Source organism: Pan paniscus, chromosome 19 (assembly GCF_029289425.2).
Source record: "Pan paniscus chromosome 19, NHGRI_mPanPan1-v2.0_pri, whole genome shotgun sequence".
In the NCBI taxonomy this organism is placed as follows: domain Eukaryota; kingdom Metazoa; phylum Chordata; class Mammalia; order Primates; family Hominidae; genus Pan; species Pan paniscus.
The window spans coordinates 88,318,493-88,341,742 of NC_073268.2; the positions used below are offsets into that span (position 1 = coordinate 88,318,493).

Consider the following 23,250-nt stretch of genomic DNA (forward strand, 5'->3'; position numbering starts at 1 on the left):
ATTCTCCTCACCACAAAATGTTAGGGATAGTTTCATGGGAGATGATTACAGGAGCACCGTAATTTGGGAGTTTCAGAGGATTCCCAAATTCTGTCTTGTCTTTTGCACAACAGAGTAACCAAGCCACTCTGAATGGATGTAGGAGACAGAGCTTTGGGATTACACACAGGGGCTCTGGACTCTAGTCGCCTGAATTGAAGCCCTGTCTCAACTCTTTGCTAGCTTCAGGCTCCCGTCTATAAATTCTCTTTGTCTCCGCTTCCTTGCCGGCAGAAGATGGAGAAGAAACTGATATCCACCTCACTGAAATTTTCCAAGAATTAAGTCAGATAAAACATTCAAAGTTCTAAGCCCTGTGCCTGGTACATAATAAACACCCGGTCTTTTTGGAAGAAGTACCAGTCCCTAGTCTTGGTCCGGTCAAATAATCTCTCTAATTGCTGCTCTGGAAAGGAGCATTTTAATTCCACAGTGGGACAATGTGGAGAAGTGGAATGCTATGGGAAATGTGGGTACAAAATGGGAGGCGAAGGGCGGATGAAGCCCAGTTATTTATGTGATTGCAGGATGTTTGCAAAGACACACTCAAAATGCACACAAGTTGGCGTTTCCCCACAAGTGATGGCAGTGAGCCTGGGAAGGGTAATGTCGACATCAGAACCATCTGGCTGTGCCTGCAAATTCAGAAGCCAATCACCATTCCCACCCTCTGAACTCTCACCACCCCAGTCCTACATTTTTATACCAGAGACCCTGAGCCCCCTGGAAGGGGAAATAGTCTCTCTCCCATTTGCTGCCCATAAATAATACCCTGCAAGAGTGCTCACTTTAGTACCTTATCTTGCTTTGCAGTTACCTTAAGTGCAAAAGACAGGCTTGGAGAAGAGAAGCACGAGCTGAAAACCTGCAAACTTCTGTGCTCCCCTGGGCTCAAAGGTCTACAGAAGGAAGATTTGTTTTTAAAATACCTCCGTGTTCAGGAAGGGTAGTAATTGTGATCATCAGAGGCACCTTGGTGTGTCCTAGGCTTTCATTCCTGGGGTTCACAGCAATCCACGTAGAGTTCCCCTTCCTGCTCAACTGCTGCCCTCAAGAGCCAGCTAGCCTTGCTCAGGTCATTGCAAAACCTGATAAACTAGGCGCCATTATTATTACTATTTACAGGTGAGAAAACTGAGTCTTAAAGAGTTTCACCTATGTGCTCAAGGTGGTACCTATAGTAAGTGATTGAGGACCAGGAAGCATGGACTTCCAGAGCCTGGGTTTTAGCTGCCAGGACAACCTTCATCCATGGTGGTGCAGGGGGACTATCATTGAGGTGGGGACTCACCAGACCTGTGTGGACATCTTGGTTTTGATGTTCACCTTTCTTCTGATACCATTGTCCCCATTTTTCTCTGGAAGACCCAGTATCAGTCTTGCCCTGGAGGGCACCTGACTCATACCTGGCCAGTCAGCACATCCCTCAGGCTGCAGGGATTGGTTCATGAATGGGCACATGGCTAGAGAGGTGGCTTATTCTGCTGGACATGGGGCTGTGAGCCCAGGAGCCCGGAGGGAGAACCTGCTTGAGAATTAAACCAATGCCGAGAAAAGCAAAACCCAGAGATGTTGTGTCAGGAAGGCCATGCTAAGCTGAGGTAACAAATAAACACAATTATTGTTGTTATTTATTATTGTGTAGCTTAACATAATAAAGGTTTATTTCCCCCTCACGTAAAGTCCAATGTGGGTCAGATGATTTTCCAAGGCAACTGTCTTCTTCTTGTCCATAACTTGGGGGTTCAGGTGCTCTCCATCCTGTAATGGGGCCATCTCAACATGTGGCTTTCAGAGTTCCTGAAGTAGGAAATAGAGACATAATACACTCATTTTATTGGTTAGAAGTTGTCGTGTGACTCACCTAAACTCAAAGGGGCAGGGAAATATGGCTGTCCAATGTGGCGCAGAAGGTAAGAACTACTGAAGAATGAACCCCAAAAGTCTCCACCACAGATGGAGGGAAATAAAGTAGTTTAAATGATTCAACATGATTTAGATCTCTGGATCAAGCTGTGCCTGAAGGAGTTGCGGTAGTTCTTAAATGAGCCAATAGATTTCTTTTTTTAAAGTCTAGTTTAAGTTTAGCTTTTTTCTCACTTGCAATGGAACAAATCCCACTTGACAGGAACATACCTAGACCTCACTCCCTGGCTGGCTGCAGCGTCTCCCTCCTCCCAGTCGAAACACCACCCACTATGGGCTTCTGCCCTTCCACTCACTAAGGAGAACTGCAACACACATAAGCTTAAATGTTCTAGATTTTCCTAGGAACTGTCTTTTCAGCCACTGTGAAGGCCAAATGGTACATGAGAGAGGAAGTCACTTAGGAGAAAATAAAAGTCAATGCTAAAAATAGCCTTCCATCTTGCAAATGAATGGGGTTCCTCTGAAGGAAAGATAGGACTTCTGTAGAACGCCATAAAGTTAGCTTTCTGAGATCCTTTGGAGAAAGTGGCCACATCTGTCCTTAGATTGGCAGCAGCAGCAAGAGTTGGCTTGACCTCCTAGGGACTTTGCTTGAAGACTCTGGCTGGAGAGAGGAGATCTGGGTTCTGGTTTAATCTTTGCCATTGACCAACTGGCTAACCTTGAGCAAGTCATTTATCCTCTCTGGGCCTCAGTTTCCTCATCTGTAAAGTGAGTATGTTAAAGTAGCCAGGGTCTAATTTCCCTGTCTCCCTTATGCCCTAGATTTCTATAAGATCCCACCTCCGCCTGCAGGTGCTCAGAATGTGGCTCAGCAATTGTCCTGCTGGTCACAACCAGCAGGAGTGAGTGTGCTTGTTGAAACCCCTCCCAGAACTTCCCATGAAGAGTGGCTGCACACTCTGCATACTAGCTGGGTAGACCACTGCCAAACTTATATTCGAAGAACATTGGACTGGGAGCCAGGAGACCTAAGTTCACATACCACTTGTTTCATTGCCTTTGACAAGTCCTTTAAATCTTTCTAGACTTAAGTTTCTCCATCTTTCATGTTGGAATGGTGATTTGTGCTTCCATCAGAAGATCAAACAACCTTCTAGAGGCCGCTTTGGGCTTAGAGTCATGTGACATGGTTTGAGTTATCACTCTGACATCTTCTAGCTATGAGACCTTGAGCAAGTTGTAATCTCCCCACACCTTAAGGTCTGTAAATAAAAATAGCAACCATTAACTTCATTGAGGGCTTTCTCTGTGTTTCTCTACAACATCATGAGGTAGGTATTATTATCAACTCTATGTTTCAATGTCCTTTAACCTCTTTAAGCTGCAGAGTCACAGAGCAGGTGGCAGACCCATATTCCAATCCAGAGCTGTCTGGCCCTAGTCCCTGTTCCACACCACACTCCCTGCTTCCCTGACATGGACAGTGAATGAGGATGGGTACAGGGAAGCCCCAAATGCTACAGAGGTGTCTCATTCAGGTCTGTATCATCCTTCCTCCCTAGAAACATAATTAAAATGTAGTATAGTCTCAGAGGCCTTGTGATGAATGAGTGATTAACGGGTGCTTAGATGGATCACAAAATAGATAAGTTATAAATGGAAAATAATATGGCGCTATGTAGATGCCCAAATGTATGTGTTGACCCAGGTACCATCACAGTCATTCCATGGGAGTAACAGGGATATGGTGATCAGGTGCGCTTGGGGTTGGGATATGGAAGCGGCCATGTTGAAGGGGCCCAGACTACCACACACCAGAGGGGCTGGGGTTTCTTCCTCTATTCCTCCACCAGTGGCCCAGAAGGTCCAGACATGTGCCCAGGGTAAGAAAGTCATCTAATTAGAGCTCTGATGCTAAATTGCATGAGGGCCTTCCCTGGAGCTCAGGATAGAGGGCTGGGAATGAGGCAAGCAGAGCTGGAGAAAAAGGGCTGCCCACCCATCACTCAGCCATCTGGGTCCCACGCCTGAAGTGAAGGGGAATCCTCAGATCTTTCAGGAAATGTCAGCAGCCAAAACAATGTCTTCCTTGTCTTCCTTCTTGTTTTTTCACTCCTTCTGCATGCCGCTGTGGCCCAGGAATATATAGATCCTTCCACCCAATTTTGAGTATCTGCTATGTGCCAGACACTGCTCAAAGGGTTTGGGATATCCTTAAATAAAAACACCCAAAAATCCCTGCCCAGGTTCACCCTGTGTCTGATCACAAGAGCAAACCCTGCCCAACCACTGCCAGAATTGGTATCATGGGGAGTCCTCTGCACTGACCATCTGATTATCTTGCCCTGGACAAAGGGTCAGAGCTATGTTTAAATGCTGGGACGTGTCCTACAATGAACTCACATCTCTGGAGAAGACCTTCAACATTGGAGAACCAGCTGGTGCCTTCTTCTAAAAGAAAGGCAAAGGTCTTGGACTTCGTAGTTCCTTGCAAATCCCAGTCTAAGCCATTCAGCAGCAGGAAATATGTGTACCTGGAGAGGTCTCCTGCATGGGTCTGCGAAAAGAAGGAGGCAGGTTGATAGCCACCAGTTGTCCAAATGAATTCATTCAATGATAATGCTGGGCACTGATTAAGTCTATGGCCCCTTGCTAGATGCTGAGACAGCCACTGAAGAAATGAGAGGCAGTTCCTACCCTCCATGAACTTCCAAATGAGCTGACAATCGGATGGACTGAAGAGGTTAGGAAATCTGTTTGGTTAGGGGTAAATAGAGGGATAGGATAGGCAGAGGGAAAAACCAGGACCAGGTTGGATGTAATACTGAGAACATGCACAGCCCAGGTATAGCAGCAGGGAGCTTATATTAATTCACTCACTCATTCATCTATTCAGTCAATAAATATTTGTTCCATACCCCTTCTATCCCACTCTGCTAAGCTCTGCAAATAACTTGGTGAGCACATCCACATCATTTCTTTTCTAAGCTGATGGTCCCAGTGGGAGAGACAGGCATTCATCGAAAAATCACACATTATTTCTTTGAAGGAAAAATACAAGACATATCAAAAGAACTATGTATGTTGTTGTGTGTGTATGCATGCATGCACACATGTGGTGGTTAGAGGCTGGTGGTAAGGAGACAGTTTCTGCAAAGGTAACAACTTTTGCAAAATGTCCTGAGATACGTAGGGATCTAGTCCAGTAGGTGGGCTGAAGAGAAGCAAACTAGAGGTGAGAGCAGGAATCAGCAAAGCCCAGGCTGATGGTACGGGTCAAGTTGAAGGTTTTGCTCTCATCCTAAGGAAAGGGCAGCCAACAAAAGGTTTATGCAGCAAACAACTAGGCTGTGATTTGTGCTGGAGAGAAGATGTCATGCTGAGGAGTTAGGAGATGAATTCACATTTCCTTCATTTTATGAAGAATTTACAAAACCTTTGAGCCAAAAAAGTTCATTTTCTGTTCTCTCAGAGGCAGTATAGCAAAATGGTTATGAATCCAGGATTTTAGGGTGAAGATTTCAATCCTACTTTGGATAATTAATAATAAATTACTTCTAAGCACCATGTTTCTCATAGGGCTTTTGTGAGCATTTAAATGCAAACGTATGTAAACGTGAGCAGTATCTCTAGCACTTATAAGCACCCAACAATTTACAACTATTTTTCTTGGTTCTCCTTGCATCTTGAGTAAAGAGATGCTGAGCTGCATCATAAGTTTCAGTAGGGTTTGACCACTCTTAGGACCATCTTTCACTGAGGGACCTTTGGCCTATTGCTTTCTTGCTGAAGTTTAAATGTTTCCAGTTTCTTTTTGAGAACAGCTGGTCCCAATCTACTAAATAACCCCTTTGCACACTTGAAGACCATTATTAAGATTCCCTTTGGCCATAAACATACGAAGAAGTGTTTAACATATGAAAAAAATGTTTAACCTCACCAGTAATCAAAGAAATTCAAATCAAAACAACAAAATGCAATTTTTGCCTATCAATTTGGTAACTTTTTAAAATGATAGTGCACAGTGCTGGTGAGAGTAGGGTAAGGTGGCAATTTCGTACATTGCTGGTGGGAACATAAATTGGTACAATCTTTCTGGAAAGCAATTTGGCAATATGTTATCAAGACCCTGAAAATTGTCCTTACCCTTTAACCCCGTAATTCCACTTCTGGGAATCTATCTCAAGGAAATAATCAAAGAATCAGACAAAAATTTCTGTTCATGCTGTTTGATATAGCAAACAATATTTTGAATTAGGAATAACCAAAAACTACCTAGAAGTCAAATGGTGTCGTGACATATATTACGGTGTTGTGACATATATTAAAAAGTTATTAAAAGTCCTGTTAACAAGGAATTTTCAAGGACATTTAAAATGGTCACCAAAAACTGTAAAACACAAACATATAGAAGATACAAAACTAAACACAGTAGGATTTTAATTATGTAATTATATATACTTATATTTTTATATGTGCATAGAAACAGCTACATGCAAACACAGCAAAATATTGACAGTTCTTACTAGAGGGTGATAGAATTAGGGGTGGCTCTTTACTTTCTACTTTACAATTATATAACCAAAAAACTTGTTTAAGAGCTCACATGGCCTTATGTATTTTTCTAAGTAGTTCATCATGGTCCCTCTTCTGCCATAGCATCTTGCCCAGAATCGAAACAGCAGACTTTCAGTGGTTACAATTTACCTGGGAAGGGCCAGATAGCAGATATTTTAGGCTTTGCAGATCATACAGTCTTTGTTGCAACTTCTCAGCTCTATTGTTGTATGGCAAAACCAGCCATAGATAATATGGAAACAAATGGGCATGGCTGTGTTCTAATAGAATTATATATATATAATTATATATATAATTATATATATATAACTATATATATAGTTATATATATAGTTATATATATATAACTATATATATAATTATATATATAGTTATATATATTTATATATATAATTTTATATATATATGCAGCAAGTCAGTTTTAGCCCATGGCCTTAGTTTGCCGACACCTAGTCTAGATGATTTGAATCTCTCCTGGCCCAAATTATGTATAGTCTCAAACAAGTATAGTTGGGGAAACTTCTAGAAGGGTGGGGTGAAGTAAGGTTCTTGTCTCCATATTCCTAGTGAGTCAATCCTTCTGAAATGTATTGAGAAGCAGTCAGCCAGGGCACTTCTCCCAGGCTGTGTTTATTCGCCTCTTTGGTTTTTTTTTCTTTCTTTTTGTTTTTATTATTTCAATAGTTTTGGGGATATAGGTGGCTTTTGGTTACACGGATAACTTCTTTAGTGGTGATTTCTGAGATTTTAGTGTACCCATCATCCAAGCAGTGTACCCAACATGCAGTATTTTATCCCTAACCCCCTCCCAACCTTATCCCCACCCAAATCCCCAAAGTCCATGATATCACTCATGCCTTTGCATCCTCATAGCTTAGGTCCCACTTATAAATGAGAACGTACAATATTTGGTTTTCCATTCCTGAGTTACTTCACATAGAATAATGGCCTCCGACTCTATCCAAGTTGCTGCAAAAGACATTATTTCATTCCCGTGTGCCTAAGATAAGAGGATCTTTGGGTCCAGGAGTTCTGGGCTGATCAGACATCTGCACTAAATTCACCATCAACATGATCAATATAGTGACCTCCTGAGAGCACGAGGCCACCAGGTTGCCTCAGGAGGGGTGAACCGGCCCTGGTCGGAAACCGAACAGGCCAAAACTCCCAGGCTGATCAGTATTCGCCTCTTTGCATGGGTCTACCCTCTTCTTGCTCATCAGTGCCCCCTCCAAGTCCTTCCTTTGCCACCACCCACTGCAGCCCTTATCCCATCTGGCGTAATAGGAGGTGAAGAAAGCCAAACACCCCAGTGATGACTGAAAGGGGCTGCAGAGACTTGGAACAGTTGGTGGCTAGTTTGAGATATCCCCTCTCTACCAACAGTATGGTAAATGCACCTGATAGCAATAACTTAAGCATACCCTGAGAACAAGGCTGTATGGCCGATGCACCTGACTGTGTTTTCAGAGTTCCAAGCTAAGGAATCTGGGAGGAGCCAATGCAGAGATTCGTTTTTTATCTATGAGGAACATCTGAATGCCCAGCCCTTCCTGCAGAACATGGGCCATGCAGGGATAGAGGCCCTTTGTTTGGGGATTCAGTAAATGTTGCCAGGTGGAGACTGTCAGGGGAAGGGTGCTAAGTGAAAATGTCACATAAACTGCACGTTCTTTGCAAGCAGCTCCTGCCCAGCCCACCACCACTGGACTCTCTTTCCTGTATGTAAGCCCCTAGCCCATGTCTCATCTGCTGGTTCTGGGTCTCGTCTCCAGCCTCTTCAACCTGGTGCCATCCCCACTGGAGTTGACAGGGGTTCAGCACAATACCAGCAATGAGGTTTCCAGATTCCTGGGTTTGTGGCTCCATCTTCCTACTGGCCACTGTGTTCCAGAGGAGGAGAAGGAGAGAGACAAAGGATGAACTGTAAGTGTGCTGCATCCCAGGCATTGCTCCGAGGGGTCCATAAGATGGTTTTTTGGTGGGGAAAGTTTTATATTAGAGAGACAAATAGAACCCTCACAGCAAGGACGCACCATAAACATATGTAAACATATAAGTATATGTGTATGATACAAAGTTTTGTAAGTTCCCTTGTTGAGAGTGGAGTCTTATATCACTCACTTTAACATATGCACAGGTCGGCCAGGCGCGGTGGCTCACACCTGTAATCCTAGCACTTTGGGAGGCCGAGGTGGGCAGATCACGAGGTCAGGAGATCGAGACCATCCCGGCTCATACAGTGAAACCCCGTCTCTACTAAAATTACAAAAAAATTAGCCTGGCATGGTGGCGGGCGCCTGTAGTCCCAGCTACTCGGGAGGCTGAGGCAGGAGAATGGCGTGAACCCGGGAGGTGGAGTTTGCAGTGAGTGGAGATTGCGCCACTGCACTCCAGCCTGGGCAGCAGAGTGAGACTCTATCTTAAAAAAAAATATATATATATACACATATACATATATATGTGTGTATATATATGTATGTGTATATATATATGCATATGTGTGTATATATACATATATATATATGCACAGGTCATTACCCAGTATAGGTAGGGAGCCTTTCTACTTTCTCCACCTTCCCTTTCCTGCTCCAATTCTTTTTGTATGTTTCCAGTAGAGTCCCCTTGTTTAAACCATTTTAGACATTGAGGCCTTGTCCAGGAGGCAGAAATGACATCTCAGAGCAGCCCACATATCAGGTGGTGAGTGAGGGAGTTATAGGATGACAGTGGCATTCCAAAGGCGTCTACTTCCTTGTCACTTTTCCCTACAAACACCGCAAATACAAAGTTGAGAACCACCAAGTGAAAATGGCCCACGTGGCAAGACAAGTCACTCATCCAGGGGTCCTCCCAATGACCTCTTCTGGCTTTTGGGTTTGATTCCCCTGACTGGTTTGATCTTACTATCATACTTTCTATTGCACCCAAGAGGCAGGCGCTGGCATTATTCAACTTTCCTTAGAGACCCAGCCATCCTGTTAAACAGTGATGAGGAAAGAGAAGAGAACAAGGAGACTTTGCATTTTAAAAATTAAAAGCTCCAATAGGTCATTTTGCTTAAAAGGAAATCTCTCGGCTGGGCGCAGTGGCTCATGCCTGTAATCCCAGCACTTTGGGAGGCTGAGGCGGGCGGATCACGAGGTCAGGAGATCGAGACCATCCTGGCTAATGTGGTGAAACCCCATCTCTACTAAAAATACAAAAAATTAGCCAGGCGTGGTGGCGGTCGCCTGTAGTCCCAGCTACTCGGGAGGCTGAGGCAGGAGAATGGCGTGAACCTGGGAGGCGGACCTTGCAGTGAGCCAAGATAGCGCCACTGTACTCAGGCCTGGGCGAAAGAGCGAGACTCCATCTCAAAATAAAAAAAAAAAAAAAAAAAAAAAAAGGAAAGCTCCGTCACACCATAACCAAGGCAGAAAACATTTGTACCCAACGCTCACATCCACCTACAATCTCTGTTAGGCAGTTGCACTGTGACTTACTTTTCTGCTCAATATTGACTTCAATGGATATTTTACTCTAATTTCCTCTGCATAGAAATGTTTGGTGATTGTCTTGCTGGAGGAAGGGTACGTTGAGAGCCCATTGTGAATCTCACTGTCCCATACCATCTTTTTATGAAATCTTGTTCAATAAACAATCATTAGGGGCAACATGGTGGACAGGAAGGCCATAGGATTAGAAGTCATTCATGCTCCCACATGGTAGGCATTTTCTCTGTAGAAGACAAGACTCAGTTTGAAAAGCATTTCTGTCACTCCCCAACTATGTGGATTACTTCGTCTCTCCAGGCTTATCTTCCTTCTATTTGAAGGAAGAAAAGATGGCCAGGCGCAGTGGCTCACGCCTGTAATCCCAGCACTTTGGGAGGCTGAGGTGGGCAGATTACCTGAGGTCAGGAGTTTGAGACCAGCCTGACTGACATGGTGAAACCCCGTCTCTACTAAAAATAAATAAATTAGCCGGGTTTTGTGGCAGATGTCTGTAATCCCAGCTACTCAGGAGGCTGAGGCAGGAGAATCGCTTGAACCTGGGAGGCAGAGGTTGCAGTGAGCCGAGATCACACCAATGCACTCCAGCCTAGGCGACAGAGTGAGACTCTGTCTCAAAAAATAAAAAATAAAAAAGAGAAAGGAACAGGGTGGGAGTGGGAGGCATATATATGATCTCCATCATGCAGGGCTGTGAAGCTGGAACAGGGGCTATGTGATCACCTGTCACAGGGAAGGTGCTTAGAACATTCCACCCGCACTTCATTCTTGAAGCAAGAAACCATGCTAACAGCTCTCAGAGTTGCAGAGAAGGATGTTACCCAGCCCTGTCCCCCAAGTGCTGAGTCTTCAGGGAAAACATTTGTGTACACAGGTAATTCAGAATATTGGGCACACTGTGAAAGGTGCTGCCAGAACAAAGAGGAAGAAATTCATCCAAACAGCCAGTATTACTAAAGGCTTCAGGGAGGAGGCGGCATTTGAGCTGAGCCTTGAAGGACAAGGATGGAGAAACAGCCAGGGCTTCCGGGAGGGAACCATGAGAGCACAGGCTGAAGACAGGAGGGGACAAGCATTTCAGGAAATGATGAAGCATTAAGGACAGTCAGGTGCAGACAGAGCCCAGAATGAGTGAGGCTTAAAGAACTGAAGGAGGCCAGATCATGACAGAGCCACAGATGCAGTGCTGAGATTGCATGGTTTCTTTCTTGTTTTGTTTTGTTTTGTTTTGACTCAGAGTCTCGTTCTATCGCCCAGGCAGGAGTGGTGCAACAATAGCTCACTGCAGCCTCCACCTCCTGGGCTCAAGCCATCCTCCTGCCTCAGCCTTCAGAGTATCTAGGAGTATAGGCATGTACCAACATGCCAGGATAAGCTTTTTTATTTTTATAGAGACAGAGGTCTCACTATATTGCCCAGGCTGGTCTCAAACTCCTGGCCTCAAACTATCCTCCTGCCTCAGCCTCCCAAATCACTGAGATTACAAACATGAGCAAGATTACATGTTATCATGGGGGAGGGGCGCATAAGATTCTCAGACCAGGAAATTACATAATCAGAACATCATTTTAACACAGTGAACGCACATCTCTGTCTGCCCAGGATAATCCGCTGGCATAATTATCAATGGAACCCCCATTCACTCATAAAAGCACTTTCCTTTAGATGAAGAATTACATGATCACTCTCAGTTTAGATCACCCTGCTGTCCATGGGACACAGAAACCAGGGGCAAAAGGAGGCTGGACCAGAGAGCCATTCAGAGGCCATATCAACTATCCAAGCAGGAGGTAGGGACTTCCAAAGGCAGAGAACTCATGGGAAGGCAAAGTACTAGATCAAAGGACCAATTTGAAGGCAGATTCAACAAGACCGATTGATTACCAGACGAGTGATGGAGAAAGAAATAAGCAGACCCACTAGATGACTGACAGTTTAGTATCAGATATGGGGACTGGACAGGCTGAGTAGGACATTCTTGTGTAAGAGGGCAAGGAGCTGGCAATGAAAATCTGGAGCACAGAAGAGGCCAGAGCTGGAGATGTGGATTTGGCAGATGGCAGAATCCTGGGGACAATCATGGCTGAAGAGGGAGGGTGTGAGACCACCCAGGGAGAGGGTCAAAAAGATGACAGTGAGGGTACACTGAGATGATACTGAGACTTGTGCAAAAGAAAAGAAGATTCAGGGAGAAACAGGCTCATGGACACCTGTGGAGAAGAAGGTTTGGGGATGACTGCCAGGATCAACAGAGCCAGACGCTCCTGCAGGAGTGAGTAGGTTGGAAGAGGACGATGGGAAAGACCTTTGAAAGTTCCATTGCACCAGAACAGTGGGGCAGAGGCAAATTCAGTGGGTTGAAGAGGGAGTGGGAGGTAAGGAAGTGGTGTCAATAAGTACAGATGATTCTTTGGATAAATCTGTTAGTGAAAAGAAGGAAAGAGATGAGACTGTGGTTTGAGGGAATAATTTTTTTAAAAAAAGGGGCAGGGAAGCATTTGGGAAGTTAAATGTGGAAGTTGAACATATTTGAACACCAAGAGGAAGACAGTGGCAAGAAGAGGGGGTGTGAAGTTCCCAGAGATAACCATTTGGAATAAGGTAGGAACAGATGGTTTCTGCTCCAGTGGAGAGGCCATCCTTAGACAAGAGGTAGGACTCTGGAAGGAAGCGAGGCTGCACTTGGAGGGAGTGAATGCTGCAGGTGGTGGTGCCTATAGTAGTAGTATTATAACATCATTAGTAGTAACAATGAATGGTTAATCTTACTTTTTGTTTACATGCAAGTTCTCTGCATTGTTTAATCCTCACAACAGCCCCATTTTATATGTGAGAAAACTGAGCCCAAGAGAGGTTAATTAAGTTGCTCATAAACCACTATAAAAATGCCAGAAGGTGGATTGAAATCCAGGTCTTTCCAATGGCATAGCCAGACTTGTGGGCCACTTGGAGTCAGTATAGACCAATGGCTCAGTCCTCTCAGTGAGCTGGAGGTGAAGTCATCTTCTGTGAATGATGGGGGTGGATGTGGAGGCCTGAGGAAGGAGGAGAAGAGTTGAAACAGCTGCTGGGAAGAATGCAGTAGGGATGAGCCAGAGAAAAGAGAGGGCACGGACAGCTTCCCAGGGGCACTGATAGTAGATTCCATCTTGTTCTTATCACCCTCATTCCCAGCCCCATTTCCTACCAGGGGCATGCACCCCATACTCTTCTCATTTATTTTGTGTCTTCTCTCCTCTAATCCCTCCATCAAAGGAAATAAGAGCCATGTGCTCAAGTGGAATGGGTCAGATTCTTCCCACTGCTGGAGGACTTGGTGATGGCCAGTGGGTAGAGCTGGGGAGGTGGTCCTCAGGGCCTTTGTCCCACCAAGAACACCCTTGGCCTGAAAGGCTTAGGGAAGCAAGGCATTCACCAGGCAACAGGGATTGCAGATGGAGTGTCTGGGAGCTGTGCCTCTGTGTTTAGAGGGCCAGAGTTGCTGTTTCTGACTTAGCCTCCCAAGTTGCCTGGGCCCAGCCAATAGCAGAAGACAGCTGGAGCCAAAGCACTTGTCCCAGGTGAACCAGCCGTCTTCTATTCCATTAACAAGCCTGTCCATCCCGTGCGACCTCTTTCTACCAGAGATCTATTAATTTTAGCTAACAATCAGTGAAGAGGACGCCATATGATCCCAGAGCTTAAACCCATACTTCTTATTCACTGGTTTGACCACTTTGAAAATAGTAGCAGGATCAAATAGGCTGAGCCTCCCTCTTTGGACAGAACTTCATTGAATTGTAAATGGAAGGTGTTAGCCTTGGAGACAAGCTTAAAGATATGGTATTACTGCTTGTTGGATGTGGACCACCACTTATAAAAACCTACTAAGCCACTGGTCAAATTGATAGAATCCATACAGTACCAGAATCTAGAAAACATGGGGCTCAACTCAAATTTCCATAAAAGTGGCCAACAGGACCAGGGAATCGGCATTGAATTCTCAATGTGTGCTGACTTTCAGCCTCCAAATGTCATGGTCAACACATGGGGTCTCAGGATAGGACATCTGTGGGCTGGCAGGTTCCAGAAGCGTTTATTGGAATTTTCTTGGGACTCTTTTCCACAGTGCTAGAAACTCAATTGTAAGAAAGTAATCACAATGAATTCTTAATAATTGAGAAAAAGCACGGGGAAAATGATCACATCTGTTCAGACTAAAATGGAATCGTTTCAGGGAATGCAAGCCGGCAACGCTCAATCTACATTTAAGGCGACTGTATTTGTAAGATTGGGGACAAGGAAGAGGGGAGAAGCAGCTCTTGAGAGAGAGAGTCCTAAATCTGTATATTCAGAATCCATGGGTGAATGTTTGGGAAGCAGTGATTTGTGTGTGTATGTGTGTGTGTGTGTGTATACATACGCACACATATAAGCACACACATTCTCACACACTCGAACCCACACACTCCAGGTTTCTGAAGAGCTGTATACCATTACCCAGTTCGAGTTGAAATGAACCCTGTGCCTCCCTGTAGCCCCTGTTTTGAGTTGTATTCTCCTATCATGGGCAGGAGAGTCTCCTGCAAACCCTGGCCACGGCATCCTCAGTCCAACTCTCCAACAGATTACCATCTTTCCCTTAAGTTGCCCTGAAAAGCAGCCCAGGGGCAACAAATCCCTCCCTCTTCCACCAGTTCCAACATTTCTCTAATGAATGCAGGAGAAAATTAATTACAGAGAGATTTTCAAGACCTCGGCATCTAATGACCAGCCCCAGCGCCCCCTCTCTCCAGTTCCTCATTGGCCCTGCCCAGCCCTGCCCTCCTTCCCTCCACCCTCCCCTCCCCTCCCTTCCCAGAACCCAGGAACAATACCGCAGGCTAATTAGGCAGGGAAAGAGTTTCTTGGCAAAAGGGGCTGAGTGCTAGGTCACTACCTTGAACAACCCAGAAGAAAAACAAAACAGCATTAAAAGAAAAAGAAAGGGAGGGGGACCTGTTAATCCCAAGTGCATTTCCGCCAAATATTCTCCTTTTCAAGTGTTTTCTTCCTGGTAAACAAAGTTCTGTGGCTGGCTTTGGAGATTTTAGGACGCGGTTGCTTAGTAATATTGGGGAAAACACGAAGTCCCCACCTCAGCCCCATTTTGTGCCTCCTCTCCCTCGGTCACTGCACTGAGGGGTGGTGACACATTCCCACATTGCAAGGGACAGCCCATTTGTGAAGAAGAGCTGAGCTTTCTTTTCTTTTCTTCTTTTCATGTCTCACAGCTTCCCAAAGCCCAGCAAAGAACAGAGATTTCTGCTCCCAAGTTTGGTGAATCTAGACCAGCGCTGTCCAGCAGAACTCGCTGTGATGATGGAACTGTCCTATATCTGTGCTGTCCAATATGGTGGTCACCAGCCACACGGGGCCACTGGGCACTTGAAATATGGTTTGCACAAATGAGCAACTGAGTGTTAAATGTTATTTCATGTTGATTAATGGAAATTGAAATAGCCACAGAGAGCTTGTGGCTTGGAGAGCCACAGCTCCTGTCAAAACCTCTGTGGGCTGAGGGCAACAAAGGGCACAGTAGTAGCATCTGGGTGGCTCGGTGACATTTATGAGGGACAGAGGATGGGATGGTATAAGGAGCACAAACAAAGGTCCTGATTTCACTACAGCCCTATCTTCTCTTTTCTGTGCCCTTGGGCATCACTTAAATTGATCCTCAGTCCCCTCTTCTGTAACGTTAGAGACAATCACAAGAGTGCACTTCACAGTTGTTTTGAGGCAAGGGCAATGGATGCCGAGTCCCCTAGTGACCCCTTCCACCAGAGAATAACAAATACAGGCAGACCTGGTGCTCTGCCTTCCTGCCTACTCTCCAGTCTCATCTCCTGCTCTTCCTTGGCTGGCGTTTTTTGCTCCCAGAATTCCATGCACTTTCAACTTTGGTATCTTTGCCTATGTCATGCCTTCTGCCTGGATTCCCTGCCCTTCTGGTTGCCTTGCCTTGGCCAAGAAAATTCCTGATCAATCTCAAGGGACCTAAAGAATAGGGAATCTTCTGAGCTCTGAGCTAGAAAGCCTGTTTCCCCTCTCCTGTCATCCCATCTTCCTCCTCCTGTCATCCCATCTTCCCCCCTCCTATCATCCCATCTTCCCCTCTCCTGTCATCCCATCTTCCCCCCTCCTATCATCCCATCTTCCCCTCTCCTGTCATCCCATCTTCCCCCCTCCTATCATCCCATCTTCCCCTCTCCTGTCATCCCATCTTCCCCCCTCCTATCATCCCATCTTCCCCCCTCCTGTCATCCCATCTTCCCCTCTGCAGTCATCCCATCTTCCCCCCTCCTGTCATCCCATCTTCCCCTCTCCTGTTATCGCATCTTCCCCCCTCCTATCATCCCATCTTCCCCTCTCCTGTCATCCCATCTTCCCCCCTCCTATCATCCCATCTTCCCCTCTCCTGTCGTCCCATCTTCCCCTCTCCTGTCATCTCATCTTCCCCCCTCCTGTCGTCCCATCTTCCTCCTCCTGTCGTCCCATCTTCCCCTCTGCAGTCATCCCATCTTCCCCCCTCCTATCATCCCATCTTCCCCCTCTCCTGTCATCCCATCTTCCCCCTCTCCTGTCATCCCATCTTCTCCTCTCTTGTTATCCCGTGTTCCCCTCTCGTCATCTCTCTTTTTTTCTCTCTTTCTCTCCCCTTCTCTTTCCATTATGGCTGCCACTAGCTGCACATGGCAACTGAGCATTTGAAGTGTCGCTGGTACAACCGAGCACTGAATTTTTAATTTGAGTTTACTTCATTGAAGTTGAAATAGCCACATATGGCAAGCTCTTGCTTGCTCACTTCCTCGCTCTCTTGCACGCACACACACCCCACGTGCTGTAGCTGGGCTACACACTCCTCTCCAACCCCATCCCTCTGAACATGTGTGCCCCTGAACTTACCTACAATCTAGTATTGAAGCAACTTCTTAATAAATCTACCATCCCATGAGAAAGCGAGCAATTAGAAAAGACACAGCCTGTGTTCCACTGTTTTGTTTTGTTTTTCATCTATGTCCCAGCATTCAGTACAGCATCCAGTACATAGTAACTTCTCAATGAATATTTCCCATCCATGAAACAGAAATTGTTCATCAGTCTACAACCTATATCATGGGTCAGCAAACTACGGCCCACAGGCCAAATCCAGCCCACTGCCCACTTTTGCATGGCCCTCTAACTAAAAAGCGTTCTTTTATTTTAAAATGATTATATAAGTACCTCCCTAATAGCCTTAACTTTGCCTCTTGGCCTACAAAGCCTAGGATTTTTTTGCTTCCTGGCCCTTTAAGAAAAAGTTTGCCAATCTCTGGTCTGGATCCCAAGAACAGCTGCTAATAGGGCTTGGTGTAGCCTGTGGTTAGAGAAAGGGATAAACGAGGTCTGGGGAGGGGTGTGGAGAGAAGGGCCCACACCTGGGACAGTCCTAGCAAAGCTGAGCCCACAGGTACCTGGCTAAGTCTGCAAGAGCTGGTCCTCAGGGACACTGCCAGCCAGGGCAGCACAGACAGGCACACCTCGTGCTTCCTCCTCCCTCTCGAGCCATGGCAAATGGAAGATGGGATTTTCTGGATTGTGTTTTGTGGTTTGACTGCGTAAAGTAGCAGTTTCCATTCAAAACAAAGCCCCTAAGCATATTTTTAACAGCAATGGCAAGGTCTTCCAAAGAGACATGCATAGGGGCTTGGAAGCAATCTGGCAGGCAGGAAGCAGTCTGTCCTTCCCTTTCCTGCTAAAACATGAACCGAGGTTTCTAAGAACCAAAGCAAAGATTGCTCCAGGCCCTGACAACACCACATCAAGGTGAGCAACAAGATCCTGAAAGGTTACCCCATCTCTGTCCTATGCTCCTCAATACCCTCTATACCTGGCCCGTGTCTTCCTAATCTCCACCCCAGAAACAAATCGTCAATCATCTCTCCAAACATCACAAGCATCTGGGAATGTCTCCTGCCCCACTCACTTCCCTGCTGGGTTCACCCTTCCAAACAGAGAGGGGCTGAGCACACCCAATGTGCTAAATATTTCCCTGCTGCAGAATCTATTTTGCTGCTGCGGCTGCTGCTTGGCAGCAAAGAGACAGGAAGCTATTTAGATATATTATCTTCCTTTTCAGGAAGTTGAGAGGAACTTTTCTATTGCAGTTCACACAAACATTCCGTCTAATGGTCATTTAGTCATGCCGGCTCATTAGGTCACCAGTGAGGAATGCCCAGGCTGATTAAACATCATTCCAGCTTCTCTACTCGCTGCACCGGGTCCCAGGGAGAAAACAGAGCTTCCATGGCCTGGTGGTGACCAAGACAAGGAGCCCATCCTGAAAGCCACAGGGGCTCACTGCCAACCTCACAGCCCCTCCCCAGCTCCCACACGGAGCACTTCTTACTTCTAAGGGGGCGCTGATGGCTTTATAAAGAAATGTGTATGGGACTGAGTAGGAAGGTGGGCCCCATGAATACCTCTGGTCAGATAATGCTGTCCTTTAAGGGAGATCAAAGCGGGCCCTTGGCAGAAGGCCCTGAGAATGCTGTTACCAAAAAATGCAAGACAGACCCATGATGAGGTCACAGAGATGAATTGATAGCTAGAACACAAGCTTGCGCAGAATGTAACAACTAACTATGAGTGAGTGGTGGTTATGCACTAGACATATGCCAAGTATTTTATGTGTATTCACTCATTTAAGGCTTGAACAACTCAACGAGGTAGGAATCATGAGGAAATTGGCCCAGAAAGTCAAATACGGTATTTCTGCTTAAGGTTGCACACACAGTGGATCTAGCCTGTGCTCTGCATTAGGACTTTCTGCAGTGATAGACATGTCCCATGTCTATGCTTTCCAGTGGGGTCACCACTGCCACATGTGGCTATTAAGTCCTTGAAAAGTCACTGGTGTAACTGAGGAAGTGAATTTTAAATTTTATTTAACTATAATATATTGAAATTTACTTGGTGCATGTGGCTAGTTGTTACCATATTAGACCCCCTGGATCTAGGTGGTCTGGCTCCAGAATCCACACCCTTAAACCTTGGACTGTCCTGCCTTTCAAATCAACTAAGAGAATCAACTACTTACTGGGAGAATAATTAAACTCTAAAGGTGGAGTTTAGGTAGAGTTTCATCAATATCGTAAAGGACAAGAACATGTGAGAAATTAGACTAGGAAAGAGAGAGAAAAGCTAGCTTAAATTAAATGGTAGGCATTCAGGGCAGGTGTTTGGGAGGGTATATCTACAAAAGGAAGAAGGTAAAATACCAACATGGCTTGTCAAGAGAAGAAGTGGTTTCCTCTTGTCTAACCAATAAATTATATTGAGCTCCTACTACGTGACCTTACTAAGTCTTGCCCTCTAGAGTCATGTGGCCTGGGTGGGAAGCCAGGTATGATCCCCTAAGCAATGCCAGGCTGCATGGGCCAGGGCGGATGGCAGGACTAAAGTCTGTTTATTCTGTTGGTATTCCAGTTAGCCGTTCATCTGTAAAGACAGGAGTGATCAAGGAAGTCTTCATGGAAGAGAAGGCATTTAAGCTGGAATTTGAAAGAAATGGCTTGAATTAGAAAAGTGGGACAGTGGAAAAGATGACTGCAATGACATACTTGGAAGGAAACATGAACTGTTCTTGGTGACTCTTAGAGACTGACATATGGAGAGTAATCAAAAATGACTTTACATGTTTTGGCTTGGATAAAAATAGTAGTTCTTGGGGCAAACACAGGAACTTTAGGGGGTGGTAGGAGATAGTTTCAGAAATTATGACTTTGGTTTTGGGCGTGTGGATTCTGAGGTGACAGATTGTGGAAATCTTGGATTAATATCCACTTTTCAGTTTAGATGGGAGGAGGATGGATTAGAAGGCTGCCCGAGATCACCTCCATTCCTGGCACTCAGAGGAGCTGCGTTTCCTCTAAAGCAGAGAAATGAGGCCAAGGCAGAATGAAGAGGAGCCACAGGACTCCAGAGAGGTTCACGTCACCACCCCACAGGGGACAAACGCATACCTTGTTTTCTGAGTTGACAGACATCCGGTTACTTCATCTTGGAAGTTACATTCATCTGCCCTTTGGAACATCCTGCCCAATGACCGATTTTTTAAAATAGCTTCTTTTCCCTGATTATATTTGTAATACCTACTCACTGCAAAACATTTGAGAAAGCTCAAAAACAGAAATAAGGAAATGCAATCACATAGACACACACACACAGACCCACACACAGAGACATATATGTATATATAGAGACATGCACGTACACACAGACCCGCACATGTATGTGTATGTTTGTGTATAGTGTATATAGTTTTCATCCATTTTAGCTGGTATTTAAAATGCACTTTTAGCTGACAAAATCTGTAAGAATAAACAAGAAGATAACAATAGCCAACATTTATTGAGTTGTTAGTATGTTGTAGACATAGGGAAAAAAATATACACCAATCTCTGCACACACATTTTAAAACAATCTGTTCCTAAAATGCATCTATTGACTCTCTCCTTATTACCCAACATTCTTCAACACTCAGGTAGGTGCGGGTAGCTGTTTAACATCTCTTTTTGCCATGTGATTATTTTCCTTCTAACTAGAAAGCTGTAGTTTCAGAATCACCTGTAACAGCCTCAGAGGTAGCCTATGAGAGGCCAAGAAGAGACAGAGTTGGGGGTTGACACATCATTAGGGATCCAAAAAAGCAGAATCCCTGCCAGGAGTCCCCGCCAATATTCTAAACCTCAAACCTTGAATTGCTGAATCTAAAGAATGCCCTGGACAAGAAAATCAACATTAAACACACCTAGAGAAATACAATAAATAGACACATATGAACAGTGCAAGCAGAGAGATTGAGTGCCTCTGGAAAGAGACAAGAGTGGGGAAGGCGTGCAAGGAGGTAGGACAGGACCCAGGGGAATTTGTGAGCTGCTGTCTTTAACCTGTCCCAGGGAAATAAGGATTGAAATATTCCCTAGTGAATATGATTGGCATATGCAGTTCATCCACAGATCATGGAAACATACCCAGATACAGACATACACCACATACAACCTCGATGGGCAATGCTTCCCTCCCACCTTGGTCTCCTGGGGATACCAACTAAGAGACTGGTGCTTCATTCTTGGAGACAGCCACAGTCTTTGTTTCTGGAGGTGGGTGGATCCTCATCTGGTTCATTTTTTCAAGAAACTGCCTGCTCCCTGAGAAAGCTTGCTGGGGAGAGAGTTGTCTCACTGGATACGTCTGCGGAGGGGAAGAGAAGGAATGGCCTTTCCTCCAAAGATAACACAGCAGCCCCTGACCTCCTGCGAGTCTCCCTCCAAAACCTTCCTAATGAGCTGTCTGTGGGAGGGGGTGGATATTTTCCACACTATCTTGGCCTCTCCTTGGGTTTTTTTTTGAATCTTCACTTTTCCATGCCATAAACACCGTTTGCCATGACCTCTCCCTCACTGCCATCTCGGACAGCTTCTCATGCGTGAAACATATTTTTGTTCATTATTTTGTTGTCCACGACCTTCCTTCCCAACCGTCCAGCCCGGGTCTCCCTCCCTGCACCCTTCACCCCCACGTCACACATATAATGAATTGCTATTCCTTCAGACAACGGGGTGGAAAACTGTGGTCTCCAAGGCAACGGGGTATCCTGGGGTGGGGTGCTGGGGAGGGGGGCCTTGCCCGGCCAGGAAAGGACTGGAAGTAAAGGGGGGTGGGGAGGCACAAGCCCAGATGATATCATTCCTGAAGCCTGCAAGCAGCCAATCCGCTGGTGAGGATATGATGTCATCTCCCCCGCCCCCGCCCCCTCTTAGCCTAGGTAGCCCCACTGAGAATTCTAGACAAGTATTGAACTGAAGTTGTATTACTGTGAGAGAAAGGGGGCGGGGGATGGCGATGGGAGAGAGAAAGAGATCTACGGACCCTCTGGATGACCCGAGCAGACACTACAGTCTTCACCAGAGGCAGCCCCATAAAAATGTCATCGTCTCGGGCTCTCCCCGCATTACAACACAATGATTTCTTTGGGGAGGAGAAAAAAAAAAACTAAGATTTATTTTGCAACCACACCTCCACCTCCCTTGGAAGAGAAATACTGACCAACAACAAGTTGTGAATGAAATGTCTGCAGATCGGCCCCCCTCGCCCAGTCTGAGAACTTTCCAGACGGAAAGGCGCACACGTGCACACAGCACCAGCTGAGCCGATTTGTGCTGCTCTCAGCAGCCACCGGGGATGGGGGAACCGCTCAAGGATCTCCAGAGTGCGAGCCTGGTTCGGGGCAAAGTTGCCCAACCTAGTGGTGTGAGCCACGTAAGGAGCTGGGGAGAGGGGAGTCTGTCCCCAAGACAATGACAGCATCTAGGGCTCAGTGCCAGGCTCCCGGGAGAAGCAAACAAGCCATGGCTTTAGGGAGGGGTGCAGGCTCATTAGAGAGCCCACTGAAGTGTTACCACCATGCAGAGAGGAGGGGTGAGAGGGCACGGCTCTCCTCTGCCAGTTTTTTTCTCTTGGGACGGGGAAGCAGCGCTGCTTGGAAAATAGCAAACTCAAACCTTCCCCCCAAATGCCAGAAATGTTCCCGGGAGTCCAGGCCACAAGGACAGTGTGTGCAATGGCTTGGACCAGGCCAGAGCTGTTCTCCCTCCCCTTAAACTATGCATAAAAAGGAGGTTCCCCCACATGCTCCTCCTGGGATCTTTCTGGGGTTATCCCACATGAACCTGCTTAGGTTGCCTTTGAGGAAACAGAGAAGTGAAGATCCCCCAACCACTCCCCATTTTGGAAAAGTGGACATCAAAGCCCAGAGAAGGGACAGGACCAGCCCAATGACCAACAGAGTCACCAGTGACTCTGGGGCTATGCCTAGGACTCTGTCTCCAGTCTACTGTTCATTCCCAAGGACAAGCCCACAACACAGTAGCAGCACCTGCAGATGGAAAGCCTTCGATCTCAATGTCACCTGTTTGCCACTTTCTGCATAAATAATGTCATTGTTGGAATGAGTTTATGATGGTCTCCATCCCCATCTCTATGAGCTGTGAGCAAGATATCTGCTGCATAGCTCGCGTGTGTTCAGGCCTCCCTGGACCAGCAGCTCCGACTCACACATGCACAGAACGGTAAGGCACAGCCTCACTCCCAAAGGGCCCGAGATCCAGGAAGGGGGACAAAACAGGGGTCATGAAAACATGTGTGAATTGCATACATGAGTAGGATGGATGAGGGCTGGGTTTTCTCAAAAAAAAGAGGTGCAACT

At 45.9% G+C, this 23,250-nt stretch overlaps 1 long non-coding RNA gene across 1 annotated transcript in view; it reads right to left on the bottom strand.

Annotated features, from left to right (window-relative positions):
- Positions 1–1,653: 1,653 nt before the first annotated feature.
- LOC117976599 (uncharacterized) overlaps positions 1,654–23,250 on the bottom strand; it is a 29,967-nt gene continuing 8,370 nt past the window's right edge. Inside the window, exons 2-4 of the long non-coding RNA XR_004667337.3 lie at positions 4,315–4,468; positions 2,954–3,173; positions 1,654–1,839 (exon numbers count right to left, since the gene is read on the bottom strand). This is a non-coding gene — a long non-coding RNA (uncharacterized LOC117976599). The remainder of the gene's footprint in view (positions 1,840–2,953; positions 3,174–4,314; positions 4,469–23,250) is intronic.